At 43.3% G+C, this 25,505-nt stretch overlaps 2 long non-coding RNA genes across 3 annotated transcripts; one reads left to right on the top strand and one right to left on the bottom strand.

Moving 5' to 3' along the window:
• Positions 1-935: 935 nt before the first annotated feature.
• LOC148542699 (uncharacterized) lies at positions 936-12,728 on the bottom strand. Of its 2 annotated transcripts, XR_015877702.1 has the most exons (6): positions 12,629-12,728; positions 10,936-10,968; positions 9,076-9,107; positions 7,449-7,470; positions 6,366-6,515; positions 936-1,376 (listed from the first exon to the last, which is right to left on the bottom strand). It is a non-coding gene; the product is annotated as an uncharacterized LOC148542699 (long non-coding RNA). The 2 variants fall into 2 exon arrangements; XR_015877703.1 differs by lacking the exon at positions 7,449-7,470.
• A 9-nt stretch (positions 12,729-12,737) lies between these two features.
• On the top strand, positions 12,738-23,499 carry LOC148542698 (uncharacterized). Its single transcript, XR_015877704.1, has 3 exons — positions 12,738-12,799; positions 19,238-19,339; positions 23,221-23,499. It is a non-coding gene; the product is annotated as an uncharacterized LOC148542698 (long non-coding RNA).
• Positions 23,500-25,505: the final 2,006 nt, after the last annotated feature.

The following is a 25,505-nucleotide window of genomic DNA, read 5'->3' as shown; positions in this document are numbered from 1 at the left end:
TTTTGAGCTCCATTCTCAGTATACTTTAAGCTGTTGTGCATGAAAATACAAGGAGATCAGCAGTGTATAACATACAGAAAACATCCCAGGATGATAGTCACTTAGATCACATTTCTTCCCCATCCTGGTGTATGGCCTAGGCAACAACTGAACCTCTTAATGTCTAACCTGTCTCCATTATGAAGCCAATTCACTTAGAAGTCAGCTTGAGGAAATTAAGTCATGTGTACATGATGCAGTTGGTTGATTAGAAGGCTCCCAGCCACATTCTGCGCATGCTGTAATTCACATTACTCCTAAGTATTGAGCCCAAGTTCCACTCTGCTATGAGCCCCTAACAGGAAGCACACCACCCCATAACACAGGAACTTCTAACCATCGCTGCCAGTTCACTTATGTACATGATCACACATGCCTCTAAACGGACTGTGTTCGGTCTCACAGGAATCAATGCCAGGCTCGGTTTACATTCTGCTGGTAAAGAAGGCGGCAGTATCCAGTGCCGAGTACCAGCAGAAACCAAGCTTACATGGAGTTTTTGTATTTTCCATACATAACCTTATTAAGCTAGAAACAAATGAAAACATTTCTATTTTGCATACATTGTCCAGTAAACTCAGACATAAAGCAGAATTTGTTTTAATGTCTAAATTTTTTATTACATTTTATTTACAACGGAGAAAGGAGAAATTATGCAAACTGGTAGAAAGTAAATTCAAAAAATAATAAAAAACACTGAAGAGTCTGCTTAGAAGAACCTACAACACAGGCGAGGGGTTTATGGGAAGCTGATGCCACGTTGTAATATCAAAACTGGTCCAATATGCATCGTGATGCTTCAAGACTAGTCGGCTGCTCCAGAATAAACAGACTGCATGGAAATATTAGCGGACATCACTTAATCAGTACACCTACAATTAAATGTAATATGTGAAGTCCTGTAAGGTTAGGTAGACATACCTGCATGAGCATTACAAAATCACTTTAAGATATCAACCTTAAATGAAGGTAACTGCCTCTAGAAATGCATGAGTAAAAAGACAGAATTGGTCGGTGTACGCGCTTCCTTCGGTAAGCTTAGATCGCCAATTCTGAAAGTGCTGTATTGAGATAGGCTCATAATAATTTTTTTTTATGGGACTCCATGCCTCTCCCTTATTTCACATTTGGGCCCTGATCTCAGTCCAAAGCATGGTTTTACATTTCAATTTCCACTATTCTAATTAACAGCAATGTCTCAGGTCTTTTTAATGGGATGTCAGCTGCACAGCTCTAAATCTTGCCTCACCAAATAAATCCCACAATCAACCAGATAAGCAGAACGCAGCATACAAGCAGTCAATGCCCTTCCGGGAATAGCGAGTCCCAACGTCAACCTGCAAAAGAAAAGAGGGATTGGTGAGTGTAGTGACTGACCCTGACATATATAAGGATAAACAATGGCAACCTGTCCTCACCCCAATATATGGAGAGAACGCACCACACATGGAGAGTGGCCTGGAATGTGTCTATTTGATGTTTCGTACTTGTATTACTAAACCAGCAGAGCATTCATTTTAGCACAACATCTAAATAGAATTTCCATCCTCTCCATTGCATTTTAGAAGCTGTCCACTTGCTGTCAGGATATTACCTATTGCTTCCCTAGATCCCAGGGATTGTCTCCTCCATCTGGGATTTGCCACTCCCATGTTATAAGCAGCTAAATAATACATAGCCCTTGAATAAGTTACTCCAAATAAGAGGGGGGGAGCAGAAAAAAAAAAAGGTGGGGTTAGGGAAGAGCAGTGTACAAGACAAGAGAGCCATAGTAATTACTACAAATATGTGAGGGCAGGATGGCCCAGCCTCCAATCAGCGAGGAGCAAAGAATAAAACTGCTCAGAGGTCATGGGAGAATGCTCCATAATGATCTACTCAGAAAACATATGAGGGGAACTGGAAGTACAACAAATTAGGACTGCGCTGTTTAATTTAAACCTTTTATACTATGAAATGGCAGAAATAAACAGTCAGAGTTCCAAGTGTTAATCAATTTAGAATTTAATCACATATAAAACATCTCGCAATCTATTCTATATCAATGCATATAAAGAAATATGCTAATCATTTAAGTATTCCTGCACTCTCTTCACTACAATAATAAAACACTTATAACTATAAAATATTCCTAAAAAATGGTTTATCTCTGAGCTATACCCAGAGTAATATAATTTAGAAGAACATTTTGTTGCAGTTAGACCAGATGTAGATTCCAATAAGCAACTACTAATGGTGCATACACATGGTCAGATGTGTCAGATGAACGATAAAACGATTTTACCAACGATTTGAACGATTTCTGACTGCATTAAAATGAATGGAATCGTCCAAATCTAACTGCAAACACATCAGATGTCAGATATAGTTATCAGACATGCGTTCATCTAACAAACATGTCAGATATGAATGATTTTTAAAATCGTTACTGTACAGATCTGAAGGAAAATCTGACTGTGTATGCACCATTAGTCCGATTTAAGGTAAAGTCCAGATAATTATAACTGTAGATATGGATTGTTTCCACAGTTGAGGTTAAGACAGACAATATAGTTCAAAGTGTCCTGTATATTTACCACACTGCAGGTCTCCACATTCGTTCAGACGGCAGCCAAGGTCGGGCAATGCTGCATCAGCAATCTACAGTGAATATCAGCTCATTTTGCTGCACCTGATATGCCGGAGCTAGTTGAAGACCAGGCAAGTCTGTATAGAAGCTTGCCGTATTAACTTAGTTTAAAGAAAAGTTCAAATTGCTCCAATATGCTGGTTCCACTTGGGGTGCTTGTCAATCTGGGGGTACTAACGTGTTTCGCCCCTTTAACACAAGGGCTCTCTCAAAGACACTGTTTTATTATTGCAGTGAAGAGACCGCAAAAGTACACTTAAGTTACATGGATCAGATCAATTATTCTACGAATGATGTCTAGGGCTTGACATTTGGGGTGAAACCCACCTGATCTGGGTGGACCAGAGATGTAATAACATTCCCAAGAATATTCGCTAAACGTTTTGTGAAGAGTTTAAGATCTACATTAAGTAGGGAGAACGGATAGTAGCTACCACAGTTGGATATCTGCCTGGCTTGGGAATAATCATGATTTTCAACCTGGTGGTAGCGGCCGGATCAAATATAGATCCTTGTAAAATGACGTTGAATAAGTCAGACAATACAGGAGAAAGAGGTTTTTGGAATTTCTTGTGATAGAATGCAGAGTATCCATCTGGCCTGGGGGGACGGTGGAGTATTTAAGAGACTTGATGGAAAGCTCAATTTCCTGAGGTAAAATCTGCATTAAGTTGAAGTTGTCGTGAAGTAGTAAGCGTGGAAGGGGAAGCTTTAAGAGACAGATCATAGAAGGCACCCTGCCCCACATTATGGAAATACAGATGCTATTGTGAGGAATACTGAATGCTTACAATATAATACCAGCCCTGTGGATCAGAGACAGAAGTCACCTGATAGTTACATATGCAAGGTAAACTTTATCCAGAATCTTCAAACGAGCTCTCAAGACCCACTACTTCATCAAGGCCTTCCAGCTCTCATCCTATTTACTTGCTCTTTTCTCCCTGTCACGCCTGTTTGTCTGTCCGTCCCCTTTAGAATGTAGGCTCTCACGAGCAGGGCCCTCTTCATTCTTGTGCTTCTCCTTACTTATACTTTCTTCTACTCCATACTCCCCACAAGGGCATCTAACACTTGATTGCTGACTCCCTGTTGCTTATTCAAGCGTTATAATCTCTAATGCAGCAATGTGTATAAACCATGTCCTTGTCCTGCATTGTATCGTTCTGTAAGTCATTGGTTTCTTTTTCACTTATTTATGTACCTTGTTAGGCGCTGCGGAACACTTGTGGCACCATATAAATACAGGATAATAATGGACTCAAAATAATGTGGCTGTGACACATGTAAAGTGAAAGGAGACCCATCACCAGATGGATAACTTGTTAGCGTCTTTGCCCATCACATAGTTTCAAATAATTAAATATAAAAAAGGGGGATTTCTTAAGCTGGGCATCCACTGTACAATTTTCTGTCAGATATCTGTCCAATCTGGCTGGTTGGAATGAAAATCTGGTAATGTATGGGAGCAAGTGACAATCGTCCATTTGCTCACAAACACTGGAAAATAGCCAAAAATGGTTGTTCAGACAAATTGGTTAAAACACACAAATGTAACCAATTTCAACAGTGACTGATAGTAGAGGGCGGAGGCCCGTGCCCTGTCCCTGCAGCTTGGAAAAAAAAAATTTTGCTTAGTGCTTGAAGTGCAGGTATACCATACCGTTGTATACCGGCACACTTCGAGCACTGGTTTAAAACCATATGATCGACTGTCATTTGCTCCCATACATTAGAAAAAAAAAAAGACACTAGGAGAAAAATAATGGCACTGCAAAAAGACTTCAGCCTATTCCTCAAGGCCTAACAGAAAATCAACACTTAAGCTGGCCACACATCTAAAGATTATCTGTCCAAACAGCCAACTAGTTGATTGGTTGGAATGAAAATCTGGTAATGTATGGGAGTAACTGATGATCAGCAATTTGCTCCTAAATGCCAGAAAACAGATGAAAATGGTCGTCAGACAAGTTTGTTAAATGTTTGATCTGAACAATTTGTTCAAACAGTTTTTGTCCATTTTCCGGCGTTTGGGAGCAAATTGCTGATTGTCATTTGCTTTCATATCTTACCAGATTTTCACTCCAACCAATAAACTAGTTGGCTGGTTGTACAGATAACCTTTAGATGTCTGGCCAGCTTAACACAGTAGATGTGAACAACTGGCGCTGTCTTTTATATAACGAGTGAAGTACTCAAGGAAAAAATACTTATCTCCTGATGATACACACAGTATTTATATCCTTGTGTTGATGGTATTTCACTTGATGTCCCTCTTTTCGTTCGTCCGACCCAGCTCATGTATACATGTATGAAAAATGAAAGTACAAAAAACAAAAGATGTTTCTCCAAGCTGTAGTCTCTTAAATATCTAAAAAATAAAAAACTGTGATGGATAGTCCTCCCCTTATTTACCTGGGGGGCAGGTTTGTCACATCTATTAGTATTCACTACATAGGATGTGTGTAATTTGTGTGTTCCCCTATTGATATTGGATAGAATCGAAGTGCATTCCCCACTAAGTGCGAGAAAAAGGTGTGTGGTGATATTTCAGAAAGGAAGTGTAGCTATGTAACAGAAAGATCCTCCAAACTTCAAGATAACGCACCTAACTTACGCGTGTAAGGCGCAAGTGAAAGCTTGTAAAAGGTTTCATTAGCTCTTAAGTGTATTATTTCTAAAACACAGAATAAAGCGGAGGGCAAATCTTTCAAACATCAGGAAAACACCCAACTTACGTGTGAGAGGGCCAAGCAAAAAGCTTGTACCGGTTTCTTTAGCTTTTTAATACAAAACTTCTAAAACATACAGTCTGTGTTGTATGGTAAATCCCATCTAGGTATCTGTGTTCCACCAGGTACAAAAATAGGAGTCCCAATCAAAGGGTAACAAGATATATTTATTTACTCACAACAATAAAACACCATGTGTGGTGTGTAAGATACATATATATAAAAAAGATGTGTGTAAAATAGTCATAAAATATGCAACAATCAACAAGGGAGTAGGGAACTGCACCTGAACAGAATTATTTTTTTTTGCTGAAAGAGGTATGTGCAAAAAAGGGGATAATGTGGATGCTGGCTCCTATATGTCCCCAGATGGAAACAGAAAAAAGCACATACCTCTTGTTCCAATAGACGGTGCAGGAACAAATCCCTGTATAGCCTCCAGGACCAACGCATTTCGAGATCCAAATCTCTTTATCAAGGTGTGGCTGAGCCATATAATTAAGGGACTACAGCTTGGAGAAACATCTTTTGTTTTTTTGTACTTTCATTTTATACAGCTCCCATACATTACCAGGTTTTCATCCCAACCAGCCAGAATGAACAGATATCTGACAGAAAAATTGTATAGTGTATGCCCAGCTTTAGTGTCCCCATTGATAGAGTGCCCTCTCCAATAAATGGGGACTCCAAGTGAGTGCTCACCTGAGCCAATTTTCTGTATATGTCATCAACATGGCCAGGCTGTCACACTGAGCAGTCAGCTTCAGAGTGCTCTCTATTACCTGCTCTCCCAGAGGAACGGACAACGAAAAGACACTACATAATTTACATAGCACAACATACTAAGCCAATGTACAAGCTGGTGACAACCTATTCTGTACCATACCACCTTGCTGACCACATTTTATCATTGATAAAACTAATACATATTAGGCAATCACGGTTTTGTAACTTGCTGCATTTACCTTCTTTTTATGTCCTTCTCTTACGATTCCTAACTGCAACATCAGCCTGTTTTCTCTGAGCTTATCAGCCGTCTGGTGGTGGTATCTGGAATCTTCAGAGCAGCTTACTGAAGCTCTCAGTAACAGAAGGCAGGGACAGCATCTCCATACCTACACAAATAAAAGGAACCAAAAACTGCAGTGTATACAGGAGAGAAAACAAACCGATCCTTACCCTAGTTACTGAGTTATGGAGCCAGAAACTAGCGAATGTTTAATCACACTTAAGCCATACACCTTAAGGTTTCTGTCCAAACATCCAAATAGTTGGCTACATGGATCTGGTAATGTATGGGAGCAAATTACATTTTGCTTCCAAATGCCAGAATACTGAATAAAATGGATTTTTAGACAAATTGGTTAAATCAAATGGATTTAACCAATTTCTCAGAACGTCAGTTTGTGTCTATTTTACAATATTTGGGAACTAGTGGTTGATTGTCATTTGCGCTCATACATTACCAGATTTTTGTTCAAAGCAGCTAACTAGTTGGATGGTTGGACAGAATCTTAAAGTGTATGGCCTGCTTAAGGGATAAATATAATAACCAGAGCTATGCAACAGCGAGTTTCCGGCAAGTCTGCTCAATGCTTCAACGGGGCAATTATTTCAAGGCAAAACCTAATTTTGCCTTTAAATGATTGCCCCTTTAAAACATCGTACAGACTTGCCGGAAACACCCCAATGTCTGCATCGCGCAGACTACTACATTACTCCTAAGTAAATCACGAGTGTAGTATGGGAGAGAAGCCTATTTATACAAAATACGCCTAAAGGTGTCACTGTCTAAATGTGCTTGTGCTGGCTGGGAACACTAAGATACAGTTTGGAGTTTTATTGCACCTATAGAGCTCATACACACAAGGCACTGAGAAACAATGCTAGTTACAGTATAGACAAGCCTTGTACATCATCCTTCATTTTAACAGTTTGAAATGCATTCACTATGGCATCTCAAATTTAGCCTGCTCCACAGTGTACAATCTACTTATTATTCCACATAGACAACCATTGCATTTTACTGAGCGTTAAATCTTCTTAACTCTACAGGCATTGCAGACATCGCTGTAAAAAAAAAAAAAAAAAAAGGCCTGGTCAAAAATTGTGTATTTAATAGGCTTTGGAACATACGCTAAACTCTTCAAAATTTTTTAGAAAATTCTAAAAGGCCATAGAAAACAAATATGAGAGGGAATTAAAGGATTCCCATTTGCGACTACCATCTGCGGTACACACTTGGCCAACGGATGGGCCAGCCAATTTGGTAAGTATACAGCTGTGCACACACTTACCAATTGGCTGACCGATGTCTGGCCACGGGAACCAGTTGCTGTATCATTGCCGCTGGTCCATGCAGGCAGCATATGGGTTGGTCGCACAGTCACCCATACACACAGGCAGAAGTGCACGATATATCTATCAGATCACCTCTGCTGCACTATCTGAATGATGTAGTTCACTAATTTATCGTGTGTACACACCAGCCAACAGTGAGGACGATATATAATTCTTCTTGAACAATATATCATCCAACGTGTACCCAGCATAAGAGTAAGGATTAGACAAAATATCAGTTTCTGAAAGCTTGCAAACTCTAGAAATTAAGAGCAATAAAGTATTTTTATACAATTTCTAGTTGCTGCTGGAAAATGGACAACTGAGGCTTTAGGAATTTAATAACTACGTGTACACACAAAAAAAAGAAAAAAAAAAGTTTGGCAACATACCCTCAGGGTCAAAGCACTGATCTTTTGTCAAGTGTAGGCCATTTAAAGGATTTCCCTTCCCCCATTCCATCTGGGATAATGACAGATTGAATGCCTGCTCAGTACAGAACAAGCACTTGGTCCTTTCTTGTCGCAGATGGTGTGGGGGAGGGGGGAGGGAGAGGGGTTCAGTGACTGGACAGGGAGAATTCTTTTTGGTCACTGAAGGCTGCACAAAGCCTGTACTTAACAAAGGAAGAGCATTCATCAAAATCTAAATCTATCAAGCATAGAAAAGAGAAAAAAATAAAAAATTCCTATTCTTCGTGATATATGTAGGTCTGGCCACACCGTCTGTGCCAGTCACTGTGACCTCCAAGATCATTGTCCAAGTTAGTCACTCATGAACACAACTAAATTGTACAAAATCACTTCCAGCATCCTTAGGACCCAGGGGCCTGTCCAAAACAGCCTGCCTGCATGTGCCAACATGTCCTATTACAGGCCAATTTTAGGATATCGTGTCCTTTTCAGGCTGGCAATGCTATACCCATGCCAAAATTGGACCAGAATAAGGTTCACAACATGAATCCTTGCTGCTAGTATAAATCCAGTCAGCTTATCTATTACATTAATGTTATGATTAGTAACATGAAGTCCACTCATTACAGATACTTCCAAAGTAGGTTGAAGAGTACAAGTTTACACTGTCTACATTTCAGAAAAGAGGTCACTTTCCCATCTGTGTATTGGTTAGGAGAGGGTGGACAGCTGTCTCTCTCTCTGCGAACTCGAGCAGCCACAGTGAGGTCAGCTCAAGCTGTCTGGAGAGACTCTCTCTGGCACACATGGTCTCACCTCCACTATGGGGAAACAGGGGAACTTTCAGAACAGTGTGCCGGAAACTAATACAAAAGGAATTTAGTTCCTATAGGATTTTAAGGTCTGCTCTAGCTGTTCTTACCATGTTGGTTTCTCATGACGTAGCTCAAGTAGCTGGAAAAAAAAAATATGTACATGATTTAATAGCTGCAATATATCCCATTTAGTCTGCCGGTCTATAAACTGCATCCCCGGCACATGCGGAAGGAACATCCAAAATGAAGAGAGCCATCATTCAACCAAGATGTGCAAAGTATGGCTAGCATACATAACACTACCATGCACCATACCAATGAAAGAGCCTTTGTTATTCTTGAGGATGCCCACTATATTCTTCTTCAAAATAGATTTGAGTTTACAACAGCACACTTATATGGTCCACCCAGGATACTTAATGAGGCATGCCTGACCTTTAGTGATGTCTCTAAACTAGAAATGTGGTTTGCACAGAGGCAGAAAAGCCTAGGAAAATAACACTGCAAATGTCAACCTCCTACTCCTTTTTATCCACCTATAAAATAAAACTGTATGGGGGCGACTCAATTCAGAGTGAGGTGAATAGCGACGGGAAGTTGGTCCTGGAGCCATTTAATTCACCTTGTAGCTTAATCTAAAGTGTCGTCCTCGAAACTGTTAGCGCCGCACTAAACCGGAAAACAGCCTCGCAGCTGGCACTTTAGTTGAATTTCTGCTCACCCCCTCAGGAGGGTGAGAGAAGAAATCCTTTAGTCGACCTAACAGCGCACTGAATTAAATGGCTCCGGGAGCTCCTTCCCGACGCTACCAGCAGCGCGCTGAATTGAATAGGCTCCTTTGTGACCTAAAATACTCCCTCGTTCATCATGTGTCTATCAAGCAACTAATTTTGTAATTACTTATCCTGCAATTAGCAGGTGTTACATGTTTTTTTAAAACTATAGGTCACAAGTGGCTGTTCCACCACAGATCATGTAAGTTTTAGTAATCTAACATTCCAGAGTATCCCATTCACACAACGAACCAGATTCTTAGTACAAGTTTGGAAAAGGGACATGGGGCCCCATTTACAAACGAAATATAACCCCTTTAGCGCTCGCTAAAGGGGTTATACCATCTTGCTGTATTTAGTAAACAGTGGTAATCTTAGATTACCGCTGTTTGTACAGCATCGCTCTCGCCATCTAAAAGATGGCGAGAGCGATGCGGGCCCCAATGCCGGCAATGGAGACCCGGTGGTGCCTTTCCGGCTTCAACGAAGCCTTCCAGGCACTGCCGGGTCTCCCTGTCATGCACATGCGCAGACGGACTGTCACGCATGCGCATGACCCTGGAGCCCCGTCGCTGGCGGTGTTAGGCTGCCAGCAGCCCAGCTGAGGACCTCGTCGAAGACTAGGATTCCGCTGGACTTTGCGGGACCTCGCCGGAGGGGTAAGTATTACTAAATACCAGTGAAATTTTCGTTTATATCACAGTGATACTAAATGAAAATTCCCGCTGGTATTTCCCTTCGTTTGTAAATGGGGCCCATAATGTGTCAAAGAAGTTACTTGGGACATTATGAAGCTATTTGTTGGCATTAAGAGAATATAATGGAGCTATATGGTGGAATGCTGCTACTGGTAAGTGTCTCCCAGACAAACGAGGAGGGTAGTCTACCATGGGGGTAGAGATTATACAGCTCGCAGCAAGAATACAAAATTTCATCCCATCCATACAAACATCAGCAATGAAGAGAGAGGGACACCATACAAAAGCTATGCTACAGAACACACTATGCAACTGTATCTCTCACTGCGAACCCAAGCAGCCACAATGAGGGCAGCCCAAGCTGTCTGGAGAGACTTCCTCTGGCACACATGGCAGAACCTCCCAACTATCGACAATAAAAGGGAGTTACCAGAAGGCCTTGTGCAGAAATCCAAAATAATACAGAAAGATAGGAGTCATAAAAAGCAGTTCTTACCATTGTTGCTTTCTCATTATAGAACGCAAAAACCTAGGGGAAAAGAATAAAGTACAAAAGTAGTTCCAAGGCAACATAACAAAAATCGCACATTACCACTCACTAAATGTTTCTCTCTCTGTGAACCTAAATGGCCACAAGGAGGCCAGCTCAGGCTGTCTGAGGAGATTCACTCTGGCACATATGGAAGGAATACCCAACATGGAGAAGAGGGCTATCACTACACCACCACCACCTACTCAATACATTTTCTTAACATTCCTATATCTGGAGCCCAAAGAGCTACATCATGCAGACGTTTTAAAGGGGCTCCTCTGATACTGTAATAACCTGGCAGCAGAAGGGGTAATGTGATCAGGAGGACTAATCACAAGTTACTATATTCTGATTGCAACTTATGATTGTTCTTCCTGCTTACCCCAACCTCCACTCGTTTCCAGCCACAGTTATGAGAACCAGACGACCCCCAGAAAAACTGCCTGTATGTGGGAGCACGTGGGGCTTCAGTTAGAGGAAAAAAAAAAAAAATCTACTAGATGGTAGTGTAGCTTTAAACCAAAATGTGCATGATGTAGCAACAATATATCTATAAAGAATAAACCATGATATTTCTGTGTGTGAAATAGCAAGAGAGAGAACAATAAAGGATATTTGTTAATTATACAGGCTGCACTGTAACTACCTGGATAAATAAATCTGATGGCGTAAATCTTAATATATCAAAATTACCTATGTATTGGAAAAAGGTTTTTTGGGTTTTGTTTTTTTTTTTTACACTTTTTTCCCTCAACCCTGATAATTAGCAATGAATCTCTCATAGCAATAAATCTAAAAAAAAAATAAAATGTATCCTTCAATATGCTGATCCATTGTAACTATTTACCAGGGCTGCTTCCATGGCTAAAAATCAACTATTTAACTTGAAACACTATCACACAACTGAGAACCCCCTCTGTCCACCACCCAGTAGTCCTCCCAGGAGCACATCACCATACAACCTAGTAGGGATGGACATCGGAAGCCCTGCATTGAATGTTTGCCAGGGTTACTACATCAAGTCACAAGGCAAGGCAATGGCTACTAACAATCGCATCACAACCATCGATAGTTATACTGTGCCCATGCGTAGAAGTTATAAGAGCTTCGCGCATGCACACATAAACAACTGCGTTTACCACTTCTGGGTGTCCGTAACTGTATAGAAGCAGCTAGCCATCAGATGGGCATCGGAAAGCTGCGTCCATAGGCTGGCAAGCATTAAATATACGCAATTTGATGTAAAAAGATACTACCATCAAATCCGAAACATTACTGGTGGTTAACCATCAACTTTCATTCCTACCATCCATGAGTGTACCCAGGAATTCGCCACCCAGCAGCCCCCCTAGAGTGTGCCACCACCTAGCATATTGAAAAAGATAGGATGGATCTTTGCAGCAGTACATTCCAAATCCCTGCTGCCAATGCTAAAACATCCACATCCCTGCACTCAATCCATGCCCTCCAGGTCATGAGGCTTTAGTATAATTAACCCAGTCATGCAATATAGATAGCGCAGGAGATAAAGGGATCAGTCACACAGCATAGACATTACTGCCAGCAGATCACACTTTAAGGCAGAAATCGTGGATGCTGCTGGCAGAGTTTAGCTACAACTAGAGATGTATATGCCGCCGCCGAGGCTTTGTGTTACCTGCTGCTCCCCATGATCCGCGCTGAGTAGCACATGGTGAGAGAGTCACCAGTCCCCACAGCACCACGTGTAACCATCACGCCGGAAGTGACTACTCCCCTTCGCCGGAATCACTGACGTCACCGACACAGGAAACGTGCCGCAATGCACAATGGGATTTGTAGTTCTCAGGTCTAAAGTTTATTTTACTAATTTCTGTAATTCTCACGGATCCTGATCAATTTGTACTAAAAAGTGCAACGGACTTTGATTGTTGTTACGGCAAAGTCAATCAGGATCATAAATGACTTGAGTATGCTGGGGGACTTGTAGTTCCTGTTCCAATATGCTCTGCGAGCCAAGGCTTGTGTACACCCGTTGGGAAGTTAGATAGTTGCCTATTTCTGCTTTACATGATAAATTTGGAGCCCATTTAATATTTACTATGTAGTCCCCGAAAACACCCGTTTTCGGGAAATACTTCTAAATAGTATTGGAAGTGGATAGATCCCCTTCAGTATTTGTACCCTGACGTCATCAGCTACTGTCCAACGTCATTCCCTACCATCCACGTGGGTACGGAGGGGGAATATAATCTTGTGGCGAGTGTAGCGAGCCACTAAGCCCAAAGCGTGGCGAGCGAACAAGTTTCTTTTTTTGATGGACTGTATGGGCAGGGAACCACACTTCCGCCCTCAGGCCACGTCACTTTCAGGTACAGACACTGAAGGGAAAATACACCTTTCCGTTAAGTATCCCCCAGCTGTATATAGAAATTGCATCAGATATCACTGTCCCTCCATTTGCGCCAGCACCGCAACTCCCTAAGGTTTCTATGAGGGATATGATGCTGTCAGATTTACCAAGTCGCTTTCTGGAACTTGGCCCCAGCACCTTAGGTAGCTTATGGGTTACACATCACATAAATAACCGGAAAGTATCCCATAAGAAATAAGAACCCCCCCTGCAATGGCTGCCCCGCATGTGTGGTCTGTAGACTGCGCATGCGCAGGATCCCCAGCACACGAGTGAAGAGAATGCAGACTCCATTATTTCACTCCTGGCACATCGCAGGGACGGCCCCCTTTGGAGCTTTCTACAATTTGTGATTTGGAGCTTTCTACAGTGCGATCATGGGTGCTAATATATAGTGAATATACTCGTCTCAGGCATTACAGATCTGTCCCCGAAAGTAGTTGACATTAGAAATGCCCATATTTTTTATTTGCTATTTTGGCTGGCTGTAACTTGCAAAGTTTTGTTATTCTGTATCTGTATAATGTCCTGAGACCGCTCCAACCGCTATACAACCTCAATACAGGGGGAAAGAGAGAAGACATGGCGGCAAGTGGGTTAAGGCAGGCTGAGGTGACCTAGCAGATGCTGTGACCATATACCATTTCCCTACATGTAATAATGCAATGAAGTAATCAATATGAAGGAGATGCTATGCAACCCTGTCATTATTGGCGCTGCTATACATCTATAGGACCATACTTACCTACTTTTGAAAAAGATTTTCAGGGAAATTGTGAAAGCAACGCCTACGAGCGCGGCGGTAAAGTGGGCGTGTACTGCTACATCTGAGAGGCGTGTCATAAAATTGATTTACATCCAAATGTCGATGGTGATTGACAGCACACCCCCTTTGGTGGGCATGCCGGGGGCGTGGCTGCCCAGACGGAGGCGTTCCCATGGGAACGCCTACCATCTGGGGCCGGCCCCACTGACATCACTAGTGATGTCAGTGGGAGTGCTTTTGGCTCTGATAGAGCCAAAAGCACTCCAGGGCTTACGGCAGACGAGACCCTACCACAAGGGTCTCGTCGCAAGCCCGTTGGCCGCTCGCTATAGCTGTGGGTGGTCACCCACAGCTATGCGTGCGGCCAGGAGGCCACTCTTAAATTCAGAGGGACGGCCCTGAGTCAGAGCGTCCAGCTCTGAATCAGGGCCAGAGTCTGGCTATGACCTCTACCGCCATGCAGACCATGGTGGAAAGTGAGAAACCTGTACGACCAGCTAAGCGTCCTGTGTTGTCATCTCAATCCACACAGTTGTCAGAATCTGAGATGTCATCTGATGACGGGAAGGTGGCTGATACGTCTAACCCCGACTCCCCTCGGCAAGAGGTGGAGCCTAAGTCAAGGATAAATATTCCTGCCTTGGTGCGTGCGGTCAGATCCGTATTGGTTAAAAATAATGACGAAACAGCCCCTAAATCCAAACACCCTCTGTTTAAACAGATAATGGTGTCTTCGGCAGGATTCCCTCTGTCAGATCAGCTGGAGGATCACATGGCTGAGGCCTGGCACTCGCCTGTTAAGAGGTATCAACCTAAGAAACGTTTAACCTCATGTTACCCATTTCTTGAGGCTCCTTGCAAAAAGTGGGAATCACCCCCTGCAGTGGATTCACGCATTACACGGTTAATTAAGAGTGTACCTATGCCTTCCATTTCTTCCTTAAAGGATCCTACGGCTAGGAAGGTGGAAACTTGTCTAAAGTCTATATACTCTCTTTCAGGACCTGTGGCTAGCTCCTGGGTAGCTAAGGCTATAGAGAGTTGGGCCGATACACCCTTACTCCTTGGAAGTTCCAGAGAATCAGGTGTCATTGGTCGGCCATATTAGGGATGCAGCTGCATATATCGGTGAGGCTGCTCTGGATGCTAGTTTACTGACATCCAGGCTCACGGCTGTGTCTTCTCACCATTCCCTGTGGTTACGATATTGGAGCGCAGATGCAGAGTCGAAGAAAGGCCTGGAGGCCTTACCCTATAATGGGGAGATTTTGTTGGGCCCAGAACTGGACAAAATTGTTGACATGTTAGCAAAATCAAAATCTGCAATTCTGCCCTCAGCATCTGCTCCTGCAAAGTCTCGAAGCTCCTTTCGTCCTCAAGAAAAAGCCAAGGGACAGTCCTTTCCTAGGCAGTCCGCTGCCAAGAAAACTGCCAAACCTAAGAAACAAGCCTGGAGCGCAAGACGCCCGGCTTCCAAACAGGAGGATAAACCCGCAGCCTGATGGGGCGGGCCTCCCTCTGGGGGACCCCAGAGTGGGAGGCCGACTTCTTCAGTTCGCCCAGTGCTGGTGTCAAACCACCAAGGATGCTTGGGTAAGAGAAGTGGGTCTCTCAGGGGTATGCCCTCTCATTCCTTCGAAGGCCTCCCCACCAGTTTTTCTGCACAGGCCCTCCTTCAGACAAAACGAAGGCCTTGCAGATCCAGACAGCCATACAGTCCTTGCTGCAAGCAGGAATAATTGTACCAGTTTCACTATCTCAACGAGGGACAGGTTATTATTCTACTTTCTTTCTGGTCCAGAAATCGAATGCGTCTCATCGGCCTATCCTCAGCCTCAAATCTCTGAACAAGTTCCTCAGAGTGGCCAGGTTCAGGATGGAAACCTTACAATCCATCATACTGGCTATGGAACCTTGGGATTACATGGTATCACTGGACATTCAGGATGGATACCTATATGTTCCCGTAACGCTTTCTCACCAGCGTTATCTGCGGTTTGCTATACTGCAACGACACTTCCAGTTTTGGGTGCTGTCCTTTGGCCTATCCATGGCTCCAAGGGTATTTACCAAAATTATGGCTGTCATGGCAGCCCACCTGTGGAGTCATGGTATACGGCTCGTGCCATATCTTGACGACCTCCTCTTGTTGACGAGTTTTCCAGAAGTGCTTCACCACCACCTACAACTGACAGCTGCTTGTCTACAAGCACATGGGTGGTTAATCAATTGGAAAAAGTCCTCCTTAATTCCCTCACAGAGGATGGTTCATTGGGAGCCCTTCTGGACTCTCAGCAGCAGAGAATCTTTCTAAACTCCAGAAAAGATCTCCACACTGCATGCAGATGTCTCCACAGTCGCCAGGTGTCAGTCCACTTGGCAATGCAGGTTCTGGGATCCATAGTGTCCACATTCGACATGGTGGAATATGCTCAGTTCCATTACAGGCCCCTGAAGGGGCTGATCCTCTCCAGGTAGAATGGATTACCCCACCGGATCAGAGCTCAGATGATGGTACTCTCTCCGGAGGTACGTCTGTCCCTCTCTTATTGGCTCCAGACATCTCATCTAACCAAGGGTCGCCCCTTTTGGATCCCGGACTGGATACTCCTAACAACGGACGCCAGTCTCCGGGGATGGAGTGCAGTGACCAGTCCACACTCCTTTCAGGGCCGGTGGACAACAGAAGAGGCATCCCTGCCCATCAACGTTTTGGAACTTTGGGCTGTGTACAAGGCCCTCATGATGGCAAAGCACATTGTTTACGTAAAACCCGCGCAGGTTCAGTCCGACAACGCCACCACAGTGGCTTACATCAACCATCAGGGAGGCACTCTAAGTTGGGCAGCAATTACAGAAGTGTCACGCATTCTGACATGAGCAGAATCTCATCTCTCGGCCACTTTGGCAGTGTTCATTCTGGGAGTTCTCAATTGGGAAGCAGACTTCCTCAGCCATCACAACGTGCATCCAGGGGAATGGTCTCTTTACCAAGAGGTGTTTCAACTCCTAGTAGACAAATGGGGTCTCCCAGAGATGGACCTCATGGCCTCCTGACACAATTACAAGTTACCAGTGTACGGGTCCAAAACAATAGATGCCAAAGCAAGCATGGTGGAAACTCTGTCAGTAAAATGGACCTTCCGGTTTGCGTACCTATTTCCTCCAGTCTCTCTGCTTCCTCGAGTTCTTCAGAAGTTCAAGCATGATGGAGGCCCAGACCTCATTGGTACTCTCTCTCCATTGACACTCCGTTCCTGCTGCCTCAACATCTGGACCTGTTGTCTAAGGGTCCTTGCCTTTACCCGGACCTGGATCGTCTGTCTTTGTCAGTGCGGCTCTTGAGACATACCTCCTAAGGTCCAAAGGATTCTCTAGCTCTGTCATCAACACGATACTTAGAGCGCGTAAACCTGCCTTCGCCAGGATCTACCACAGAGTGTGGCATACATATTTCCAGTGGTGTCATATAAAAGATTACGACCCTCAGGTGTTTCGAATTTCCAGAATACTGGCATTCCTTCAAGCTGGGTTGGACCTCGGCCTACGCCTGGCCTCGTTGAAAGTGCATGTGTCTGCACTGTCAGTGTGGTTCCAACATATTGCCCCGCTTCCGCATATCCGTACCTTCCTCCAGTGGGTCCTCCGGATTCAACCTCCCTTTGTACCACCAGTGGCTCCTTGGGATTTGGCAGTAGCTCTTCGGGCCCTCCAGAGTCCTCCATTTGAACCACTAGATTCAGTGGCTCTTAAGTGGTTAACAATGAAGACTCTTTTTCTTCTGGCTATTGCATCGGCCAGGATAGTGCCAGAATTAGGAGCGTCCTCCTTTTCTGATATTTCACCAGGACAGGGCGGTGCTTCGTACTCGCCCCGAGTTCCTTCCTAAGGTTGTGTCTAGTTTCCATATTAATCAGGAAATTATAGTACCGGCCTTCCTATCACTGGATCTTTCGCCAGGTGAGGCCTCATTGGATGTGGTCCGCGCCCTCAGGATTAATGGGACCATACCAGTTCTCTTCGGAAATCAGATTCCTTGTTTGTGCTCTATGGTTTACACAAGAAGGGATGGCCAGCCAATAAACAAACATTGGCTAGATGGCTTCGTATGACTATCTCAGAAGCTTACACTCAAGCATCACTGCCAGATGGTGTAATGGTTAACATTACTGCCTCACAGCACTGAGGTCGTGGGCTCGATTCCCACCACGGCCCTAACTGTGTGGAGTTTGTATACTGTATTCTCCCGATGCTTGCGTGGGTTTCCTTCCACACCCAAAGAATATACTGGTAGGTTAATTTTGCTCCCATCAAAATTAACCCTAGTGTCAATGTGTGTGTACATGTGATATGGAATATAGATTGAAAGCTCAACTGGGACTGATGTGAATGGCCAAATATTCTCTCTGTAAAGCACTGCGTAATATGTGTGCGCTATATAAATAACTGGTAATAAATAATAATCGCGCCTCAGAATGCATGCGCCTAAAGTAAATGTGTGAGGCACAAATATGCTAATCTCTTGAGTGTGCAGTGATAAGCTGCAGCAAGGAGGACTGATAATCAGTCTCCCTTGCCCTATGCTCTGTTCTGCAATAAGGCGAGTGGCCGGGGCTAGGCCTCGGGGGAAAGGTGGTAACGGGGGGGGGGGGTCATATATGGATATAGTAAAAATAAAAATGTACATATACAGTGGTACATGGGGAGAGGGGAAACTAACTGGGGGCCCATTGCCATTGGGGCTCTGCTATGGGGATCTATTATCACTAAGGAGATGGGGGTTGATAATACTGGGGATCTTTTGCTTCTAGGGTGGGCTATTTCTGATGGGGGGTGAGAAGTGATATAACAATGGAAAAATATTTAAATATATTTTAAAAAATACTTTTTAAACTTTTTGGAATAAAAAAAACGGACAATTTCTGAGCAGTTTTGGTGAAGGGGTGAAAAAAATGTGGATTGTAATGTTTAGTCGAGATATCAGTATTTTGATACTGGACAAAAGGAGAATTAAATAGTGGGCCTGATTCAGAGATGTACACTAATGCAATTACAACTGCATTCTCTCACGGATCGTAGTTGCTAAAATATGCTAATGCCTTCCACAGCATATAGACACCCACTGCTGCCTTCTCATATCCATCCGACGACATGCATCAGCGTAAACATCGATAACATCTATGCAGTTCGGCAGCCATGCAACATATACGGTAAGTCTGACCAGCCGCAAACACTGCAGCACTTATGGCACGCAGTGAGATCTCATGCATCAATGGAAATCGCAATGGCTAATATATGCATGCCAGTGACGTGCGGTGCCTCCCCAGTCAGGTAAATGGCTGGGGAGGCACTGGATAGTATCAGAGCCAGATTTAAACATACATATATGAACCGAGGGTTCATGCAGTGGTGGTGCAAGGTTTCTTGGCACCCTAGACATAGCTTCAGCCTTGCACCCCCCCTCGGATAGCTAAACAAGCCCTTAAACAGTGCCCCCAGTAGTGGTCCCCTCCAATGCAGTGCCCCCAGTAGTGGTCCCCACCTATGCAGTGCCCCCAGTAGTAATCCCCCCCTCTGCAGTGCCCTTTATATAGTGTCGCCAGTAGTAATCCCCCCTTTTCAGTGCCCCAGTAGAAAAGTAGTAATCCCTCTATGCAGTACCCCCAGTAGTCCCCTCTATGCAGTGCCCCTTATATAGTGCCCCAGTAGTAGTGCCCCTTATATAGTGCCCCCAGTAGTAATCTCCCCCTATGCAGTGCCCCCAGTAGTGGTCCATCCGATGCAGTGCCCCCAGTAGTAGTTACCCCCCCCAGCAGTGCCAGACAAAGATACACATGGAAGAAAAAAAAAAAACACCTGAGTCCCCGCTCTTGCACCCGCCATTATCCGCTCCTTCGTTCTCCTGGGCCGGCCCACTCTGCATTATGGGAGAGATGTCATGACGTCTCTCCCATCACCCACTGCGGGAGCTGGCTGATGGAGCTCATGAGTGAGCTCTGGGCCTGGGTTCATGTGGGTCCAGCAGTATATACGTAGTGCTGGAAATTTGGTGAGTTTTGATCAGGGATGTTTGTGGAAAATATAGACAGGGGAGGCAGTGCCTCACCTGCCATAGACTTTTTACTTCAAAGTCTTGACTATGAAAATGATTAGAATGATACAAAGAAGATATTTATAATATTTTCTTCAAAGGTTTGACTATAAATATGATAACAAAAAATTAGAGTATACCTGACTTTGACAGGAAAGGCTCTGCAAACCTGCCTCACCTAACCGCACGTCACTGATGCATGTTCATGAAATGGCATTTAAATAGTCAAATACATCTGTGTTTGCTTAGCCTACCCCCATTACTTTCCCCAAACGCTGACTACCTGTCTCACACTTTGGGAATGAATCCTCTGTGTGGGTGTAATTGCAAATGCATGCGCAATGGCTGACAATAGCTCGATCTGTGTAAAAATTGGCATTGCGTACCAAGTGCAGAGATTTGGGAAAAGGACCGAGGTGAGGTCAGTGATGTAGAACATTGCAAGCTCTCCTCTGTGGTGAGGGAAAACAAGCGAATATTGTTCTTAGTGAGAAACTACTGCAGAAAATGTATTTCTATGCACATGAACTGGACGCAACCGGCACAATCATTGCTACTTGATAAGTAACAGTGACGTTACATAAATATCTGCTTTGCATTATTCTAATCTCTACAGTTAGAGAGCACTGCCACCCGCTGACAATAGGAAAGCACAGAAACGGGGGACGAGGCCATAAAAAATAGGGCCTATAGAAGTGCCTCATTGACAAGGATGTGCTTTCAGCCCACATGAAAGCACTCCCCTGTCAGGCAGAAGTGATTGGACAGCGGATCCATCACTAGATCCGCTGTTATCACTGGGTGGGTAGCGGGCGTATACGGCAGGGGAACAGCAGAGGAGCGGGCGTCAGTGGGACCCGGCGGAGATAGCTGGCATGGCGGCAGGTCTGGATCAGAGAGGATCCAGTCCCTGCCATCCATTCTGCAGAGTTCGGCAGCAATTCCAATGTAAAAAATTACGCCATTGAATTCTAGATGACCGTCGTGATCCAATCATGGCTCGCCACGCCATCACACTGCCCCCTCTGTCTGGCTTATATAAGCCAGCACGAGGCAGTGGCTGGCAGTCTGCTGGCGGGGAAGGAGCTAGCAAGCGGCCATGCAAAAGAGCTTAAAGGTTTCTGCCTCTCAGGTGATGACAGCAGATAATAAACTTTTATTAAAATATTAAGTTTCTTGTATTTTTTTTTTTTTTATATTTTCTTTACAGGTGTACTACAGGTGCCAGCGGGCCCTTAATGTCCAGGCATGTAGGCACTTGTGGTTCTCCAAGTGCTGGCATGCTAGGGCAGGCTTGCTGGGATCTGTAGGTCGCTTGTAAAGAACAATATTATCATACCATGAACCCCGCACCCACCGCCACCAAGGGTGCGGGGCACAGCACTGAGCTTTTAGCCCAGTGCTGGTTGTTGCTCAGGAGGGGGGGGGGGGGGACACAATAAAATTTTTTGGAATCCTCACTTTCTGAGGAATTCCAGAAAATTTGATGGCACGCGGACCCCACACTGAGTGTACCCCCTGCTATGGCATTATCCCCCTGGCTGGTTCAGTCTGGTGCTGGGTACTGTTAAATAGCAGGAATCCTACACTGTTTTTTTTTTTTTTTAAAGGGGGGGGTTGTTAGTCAGCCAGTGCCTCCCCAGCCACTGACCTCACTGCACGTCACTTATAATAAGCAATTAATTTGCTTTTCAATTAACTGCATCAGCCAATCAGAGGTTTTTCCAGTTATAGCACAGGCTCCTGTTGCTTGAACTCCAAGCATACGGAAGCAGCGTCCGCATTCTGGACGCGATGTAGATAAGCGACGTGGTATTGGGGATATAAAATGGGGCAAGTTAGATGAATAGCCTTTGTTGCAAGCAAATGTGCCAGATGGTTGAGCAGAGGGGGCTGGGACATGGCCCAGACAATACAGGGTTGAAATAACTCACAAAAGAGAGGAGGTCCTGTATGGGAGGAGGAGAAGTGGGAGGAATCAAGATCAACAAAAGGAAATGACACAGGAAAATGCTTTTTGTCTTGCTAAGAAATATTGCCACCCTCCCTTCCCACTAAAACCTAAAATGTTTCTTTTTTGGCAGTTGGGCGTCCAGGGAAACGCAATTGCAAACTTAAGATAATCAAGGTACGTTGTCAATGACGTGATGGGAGGATGATATGTCCTCCGGGGCCGTGTAGTGATTAGACACGTTTCCTGGAATGGATTGTCTCATGACGGGCAGAAGACACCTGTGTCAGGGTATGACCCCCTTTTGTTGGATGGTGAGCATGAAGGCTCCTCCCAAGCTGACAATAGCAGGGGCACTAGGTCCAAACTTGGAGCGTCACCCAGCTAGTGAGGAGGAGTGACTGAGGAGGTCTTGGCTTCACGGGTCAATAGGATTGGAGAACCCAGTCCGTTGGAACTGGGTGGGCTCAGATGGGCCCACCCGTGAGGGTGTGGGTAGGAGTACCCACCCCAATTACCAAAATGAATAATATGTTTGCAATTGCTTTTCCTGGGCCACCAACTTTATGAAAGTGTTAAATAAATTGGATCTTCTTCTGCCAGCTATAGTGTGTTGTGTATTTATTCAATAGGAATGGGGTCAGAGATGGCTACATAAGAGTACTGTACATAAAAGATGCTACCAGGAAGTAGGCACAAGGGAATCCCTCATACCTAAGCGGCTTATTGATTAGGCAAGAATGGGCGGCCATCAGTCAGTATGTGGCCCAGAATTTGATTGACAGCATGCCAGGGGGAATTGCAGAGGTCTTGAAAAAGAAGGGTCAATACTGCAAATATTGACTCTGCATAAACTTAATGTAATTGTCAATAAAAGCCTTTGACACTTATGAAATGCTTGTAATTTTACTTCAGTATTCAGTACCATAGTAACATCTGACAAAAAGGTCTAAAAACACACTGACGCAGCAAACTTTGTGAAAAGCAATACTTGTGTCATTTTCAAAACTTTTGGCCATGACTGTAATATTTGTGTGGTCTTCTTTCAGGCATATGAGAGAGATCAATCGGGTCAAGGTGACAAGAGTAACCCCAGTAGGCTCAATAATAACAGACATGGTATACAGAATCAAGTCAATGCGCACACCAGAATTTGCAGGTGGACAATGTAGATTGCATGTTACCAACCCCGCATACATCAGACGGAATAATAAAAAAAGAGAAACAATGTCCTCACATGCGCTCCTGGAGAAATATCCAACTTCTCATAAAGTTCAAAAGTCAATAACGTGCATTTCCTTTACGATGTGGGATAAACTTGCGGTAACTATTTTCTTCCAAATTGCTCCTCACCCAAGATTTTTGAGGTGATCATAAAAGAAAGGGCAATTGTATAGTATATATCCGCAAATAAAGGTAGTTTATCTTCACAATAAGTAGTTCAGCTTGGGACTAAAGGATCCCTCCCTACTAAGTAGATTATAGATAAATATACGTAATGCGTACCGTATTGCACACAGGTACTATATATTCCACCCATAAAGGTATCTTTTTAGGTAAATTCCTGCAGAACTCCAGCATTAATACAAATAGAAGAAGTAGCAGCGCTATGATATCACTGAGTATACATGGATGGACATAAAGACACTGTAATAAAAGATTAAAAAAAGATTAAACATGTATCACTAATAACATATGAGCAATAAGCCTCTTCCAAATGACTATTCAATTTGAACAGCACTGCCCATTCCTATATATGCTTCCGGATAATAGATGCAAGATGATATCAATCTCAATTTGAGAAAAACGTATTTGTCCAGTGGATATAAAGTTACCAAGTCCTTACACCAGTAGAGAGATGGTCCTATTGGCATACAGTTCCATATGCTGCACTCGGAGCCTCAGATGTCCATGGTGTGAAATGGGTGTTTAAATCCAAATCCACAGATATTTCCAAAAAGAGTTCCAATTGTTTTAATTACCGGAAAGCTGGTCCAGGCTAGTTATGATGTCCAGTAGAAGTCACAAGGTCACTTTTTGGATAGAGGCCAAGGCACCTGATGCGTTTCGCATGATTACAATTAGCCATCAAATTAAGTCATATATTCTTAAAAACAATGTCATTCTAACATGGAGGCAGATCTATAAACACTTTATATTCAATTATTATTAAGAAGTACACTCTTTAAATTTTCCCCGATAGGTAATACATTAAATCTTACCTTTTATTCCCGATCCACGGAGCTAACTCCGATCACGTGATGTAAATATAACATCACGTTTCCTGAATAAGATCAGTCTAAAGATTTGTATAAATATGTTACTATGGAGGTTTCTTCCTCCTACTATCTTATTGGGTGGTGAGATCATGTGCCTATTGACACGTCACTAAGAATAAAGTCACATGTCATGTGGCACGTGACAGTCTCCGGCGTGTGCGTATGTTTCAATCATCGTTATTCCGGTCATGTGGTGTTAACCACGTGATCTTGCTTTTACACTGGTCAGTTTATCTGGAATTGCAAAGGATGACGGGAAATGTAGTTTAGAGTGCTATTGTTGTCTTTTCTAACCTGATATTTTTAAAGAGAGAAACAACAACATATCTAGATCTTCCCCATATTCCTATCTCGACAGTATTGTAAATGTGGATATATTTCAAAGACCATAATATTGTGTATAATTCACGTGATCATATCCTCAAGCTAGTTCGCTTGTCAGCTGTTTTAGATGGTTGTGGTGGATGTAGTTTAAAACACATTTGTTATTACCTGAAGTGCTTATATGTACTCACCCGCTATTATCATTAGAAGGTATAAAATTGACAGAGAGAATAAAAAAATGACATAACATATCTAGATCTTCTTTTTACTTGTCATTACTTTAACACAAGGTCAGTATAATACATATTTATGTTAATAAGAAAATTTCAAATGGGCATTAGCTTTAACCCTAAAATTGTTTATATATAGTCCTCATACGCCATCATATGCCATTATTTATACATTCAATTTAAAAAAGTCCTTATACAAGGACATCAGTGGGTACAAAAGTAATACATTTCGTCATTTCGTATTATGCTCATCATAATTATTCATTTACTTTTTCATTATTACTAATCTTCTATTTCCAATATTATATGCTTTCTACTATTTATTTCCATTTTCATTATTACCACTTTTCTATTTCCAATTGTATGCTCTCTATTGACATTTAAATATAAATAGAAGAACCATGGATCCAAGTGAGTAGAATCACAGAGATGAATCAAACTCGGCAGCAGCCTTTCTTTAACGCCCATTAGTGTATCTATTTAGAATAAGAGATCCATTAG

Source organism: Taudactylus pleione, unplaced genomic scaffold, assembly GCF_031769625.1.
Source record: "Taudactylus pleione unplaced genomic scaffold, aTauple2 ptg000010l, whole genome shotgun sequence".
NCBI classification, from domain to species: domain Eukaryota; kingdom Metazoa; phylum Chordata; class Amphibia; order Anura; family Myobatrachidae; genus Taudactylus; species Taudactylus pleione.
This window is presented reverse-complemented; position numbering and strand designations above follow the sequence as displayed.